We start from the raw sequence: 4,590 nt of genomic DNA on the forward strand, positions 1-4,590 counted from the left end.
GCTTAATTTGTCACACCATGGATCAAATAAATGCAAAATCAGTTCTTTCAAGCTTATGCAACCTTGGTTGCATTATCCTTTCATTTTGTTGAGTTACAAATGAAATTCATCCATTAGATTATTTTTGAGTTACCACCCTTTTCGGCTAGCACACAGAGATGAGTGCAAAGAAAGAGCACCCCTATATGCTTCCTAGTTATAATCTAGAGTAGGATATCAATCATCAACCAAATGCTCCAACTATAACTGAAAATGATCAACAATGAAATTGAAATACTAAAGCTGGAAATCAGAAAGTAGACAAGAATCAGATTCTGAATAACACTATTTTAAAAAAATTTAAAGAAATTAAATCTAGCAATTTAAAACTCACAAAAGCAGGACCCTCAACAGGTAGTATGTAGTATGCAAGTTTTTGTCCAATATTTGAACCATTTGGGAGCTGCACAATCACCGTTTGAGAGTAGAACATGCACTACACTGCTTAAGAGGGGAAAAAAAATAGAGAAATCAGATCAAGCTAAGAAAACAACTATTCAAATGCAAGAATAAATTTTGTATGTATTACTCCATCAATTACCTCTTAGTTACCACACAAGATTATATGTCCCTTAGTGTCCTTCGATTTCACATGGCAGTATTAATGAGAAAGAAAAACAAAAGTTTACAAGATCCCAAAAAAGTAGTTTGGTGGAGAGTATTGTAAAGGAAGAGGGGCCTGAGTGAAAAGCCATGTACAAACTACATGGATGTCTCAAAAGTTTTTAAGATGTCAAAGAACTGAAATAACAAACAAAACAATTCTATACGATAGATAATGATATGCATAAATCAAAATATTTTCATTGTGTCCCTTTAGAATTATGTGCATACTGATTTATAACTAAATCCAAGTTCTCTAGCCCAATCATGCACTTCAAATTAAAAGTTAGATGATGGTCTAAACTCTAGTTATTTCTCATTAAGTCTAATTTAAAAAACCTTCCAAACACTATTGCACAAAGATATCAATCAATTTGTAAGAACCATTTCCTAGCAAGTGTTATGCCAGCACTTACCAAAAAAAAGTGTTATGCCAGCGATTCATGAATCCAAAATGCAATGTACCAAAACCCATCCAATCGCAAAAGCAAGATACTTGTATAATTTGTCATACCTGAATCCAAACCCTAATTAATGTAGTGTACCAAAACTCATCCAGCACTCGATTAGAGTACCTATTTCCCTAACATATATATATCCCAAAGCCAATTAATACATTAACCAAGAAAGCTTAAGTTGATTGATAAGCATGAGTATAAAAAAAACCTGACCTGTTGCCATCTATGAATTGACAATAAAAGGGGCATCCATGAATTTCATTATACCACACTCAAAACTCAAACCACCTGCTTGCAAAAGTTGACATGTATCACAGGCAAAAATCAAGATTCTCCAAAGTAGTCATCAGGTCAATTCTCACCAATGCGTATCCTCGACGCTAATAAAATGCTTCAAAGCAGCCACCAGGTCTTATTCTCACCATTGCACTTCGTCAGTCCCACATCGCTTAAGGTTCTTGTGTACTGCTGAAACAAGAATAGTATCAAATAGTAAGAAAATAAGAGTCCAATAGAAGGAAACAATGTTTAGAGAGAAAGAAGACAGATGTTTAGCTCTTCCAGCAAGATTCTAATCAGAAAACATGATCCTCGGAATCCAATACCCAATCTTGGAATATGTCAAAGTTCCGATTTTCTGCCGAGGACAAATGAACCAATAGATGCAGCAACTAGCAAGTACCAAAACCATCCATCATCATAGCTCACACCAGTTTACTACAAGCTCATTTTTCATTTTCCACATGATTGCATGCTCTCCTTGATCTTCTCTCCTGCACAACGCTGTCAACATGCGAAGGGCAAGCACACAATCAGCTCAAGTAGACAATATAAGAATCTACAACAATCTTAATGAGTTTTATATGGGATTGATCGAAAAATAGATACTTCAAGTTCATCACTTTATTAAGAACAATAATATATCAATACAAAGATGCAGAAGAATCATTGCTAATGGAAGATCAATAATTAGTTCACTAACCCTGTTAAAAGAAAATGCTAGAAGTAGTCATACTAGCTGATATAAACACTGTTTTACGTAAATGTTCCCTCTAAAAACTATTGTAAAAAATTAAATGTTAATAGAATTGGGTTTCGTGAAGTTCCACACCCATTGTAACAGCTTGAGCAAGCATAATCAACGAGTACTATTCCTTTGCATTGCTGGAAAGCAAAGGAAGCTTCAGTTACAAAGGTTACTAGTGTGCTGTTCTGATATGCAACTACATAAAACTGAATTCCATGTCATAAATTTTGAATATATGACAGTTTACAAATTGATTTGGAGAGGGTGCATGATTGTCCCCAAAGTCCAGCAACTAAGAAAGTGGTTGCTGAAAAACTCCCATCTCCATGAAAGAGTGTCTTTCTCTTGCAAAGGAGAGATGTTCCCAGTTTGATGAGTGTAAACAAGCAAAAACCCTAGAACATAAGAATCCAGGATAAACTTAGTCATATATGGGATTGATCAAGAAACAGATACTTATAGTTTATCACTTCAGATTAAAAATAATAGTGTGAAGTATCAGCATGAAAATGCAAAAGAATCATCATTGATGGAAGATTAACAATATTTTTAGTTTACTAGCCTCGTCAATAAAAATAATGGTGGGAGCAGTAGTACAAGCTAATATAAAAATGAATTTTGCATTTTTTTTCCCTCCAACAAACTATTGTAAAAGATAAATGTTAATTGAATTGGGCTTATGAAAATTCTACATCCATTGTAACAACTTGAGCAAGTATAGAATTTCCTATAATAGCTGAACAAAAGTGTTGTCCCTTTGCAAGACTGGGAAGTAAAAGAAGAAAGCAAAGCTGACTAGCATGGTTGTTCTAACATGTGATTAAATAATATCTTAATACCAAGTCATAAATTTTGAATATATGACATGCTTTATGAATTGGTTTGGAGAGAGTACATGATTGGCCCCAAAGTCAAGTAATTTATGAAAATGACCACGAAAGAGTAACATACTGCTTCATCTACATGAAAGAGAGTCTTCCTCCTCCAAAGAGGAGATCACCTCCAACTTGTATGAGAATGATTATAAGCTAAGATCCTGGGCAAACAAACTAAGCAAAATGTCCTCATGATCCCTCATAAGCGCTAAAGCTACCATAAAAGAAGGGTTGACAATGCTCAGAGTGTAAAGCAAGGATGAGTTCTCCATATATGATGGGTTCAACCATGCATACATCCAAAAAATCTCTATTCACTACAATGGTTCCACTGTGATCTATTTATAAAAATATTCAACATTCAGACTTTCTGAAGTTTTATAATATTATAAGGGATTTTGCAAGTACTGATGGGAAAAACAAATAAAAATAATTATGTATATTTTTGTTTTAAGTAAAAATAGTTGGTAATGACAAACATTATCACTCTATCCCATTTTTCGTCTAGTATGGTGGTCCTCTATCCCTTTTTCCCATATGATTCCCTCTTCACTGCCATCACAAAACAAATATAGCTGCATGTCAATCATGAATCAGGAGCTGAGACAAATACCAAGATTGCAATGCAATACCGACAAGATAGTGAAACAAACATCTTTGTATAGAATGCAAAATTACCTGGACAAATATTTAGTACCGTACAAGATCAAGATACAATCTTGAGAAGACTTTCAAAAATGCTCCACAGTGCGAAGCTCAGATCGAAGCAGTATCACAGAGAAAGTACAATTAATTACAAAATATTAGCATACTTAAATATAGAACCAAAAAAAAGACATAGTAAAGTTGAATGCTTGAAATGGCATATTCACTTGCATTAATCATTTTAAAACCAGATTTTTCTTTCTCAATGCACAAAATGAGAGGTTTAAAATAATGAAAGAGGTAAAAAAAATAACCAACCAATTATATGAATGGTATCAATCCTCATGCTCGTGTCGTATTGTCCCCTCCTCCTACACATCTCGTTGTAGTAACTCCCTCTTTTGTCTCTCTCGCCGCATTGTTCCCCTCACCTCTGACAACAGTACCTCTCTCTCTCTCAGTGTCTGTCGACAACCCGAAGGCCAGTGATACAACCACCTTCCCCCGCTCTCTACTTCTCCCCAACAGAATCACCTCCCCTCTCCCTTAGCTCTCCCTCTCTCCGCCCTCGACCCAGCTCGTCTCTCTCTATCACTTTCCCGACGGCTCTCGACATCACCGATGACCAACAATAACCCCTCCTCCCCCTCTCCCCCATCCCTCCTCTTCTTTCTCTCTATGCTTTTTCCCCAACCACTTCACTTGCTCTTAGCTAGCTTTCCCCTCCCACCAATGCTCTCTTCTCTTCTAGCTTTTTTCGCCCCCCAATGGCTGCCCCATCTGCCACTGAAATATATTAATTATTGTATTGTTAGGATTTTAAATTATCATTGTCACAATTCTTATCAAAATTCTTGGACTTTTGATGCTAATTTTCTTTAGTTTTGTTACTTTTGTTATTATATTTGGTCAATTTAATAATTCAATGCTTCTTAGCTGTTAC

General features: G+C 35.4%; 1 long non-coding RNA gene across 7 annotated transcripts; it reads right to left on the reverse strand.

The window, feature by feature from the left end:
• Positions 1 to 243: 243 nt before the first annotated feature.
• LOC135677235 (uncharacterized) lies at positions 244 to 4,234 on the reverse strand. Of its 7 annotated transcripts, none has more exons than XR_010514630.1 (6): positions 3,681 to 4,234; positions 1,706 to 1,883; positions 1,463 to 1,568; positions 1,314 to 1,388; positions 1,059 to 1,156; positions 244 to 480 (listed from the first exon to the last, which is right to left on the reverse strand). It is a non-coding gene; the product is annotated as an uncharacterized LOC135677235 (long non-coding RNA). The 7 variants fall into 7 exon arrangements; XR_010514626.1 differs by lacking the exon at positions 1,059 to 1,156 and adding an exon at positions 1,157 to 1,225; XR_010514622.1 differs by having other exon boundaries at positions 1,059 to 1,225.
• Positions 4,235 to 4,590: the final 356 nt, after the last annotated feature.

The sequence above is a fragment of the Musa acuminata genome, chromosome BXJ1-1 (assembly GCF_036884655.1).
Source record: "Musa acuminata AAA Group cultivar baxijiao chromosome BXJ1-1, Cavendish_Baxijiao_AAA, whole genome shotgun sequence".
NCBI classification, from domain to species: Eukaryota; Viridiplantae; Streptophyta; class Magnoliopsida; order Zingiberales; family Musaceae; genus Musa; species Musa acuminata.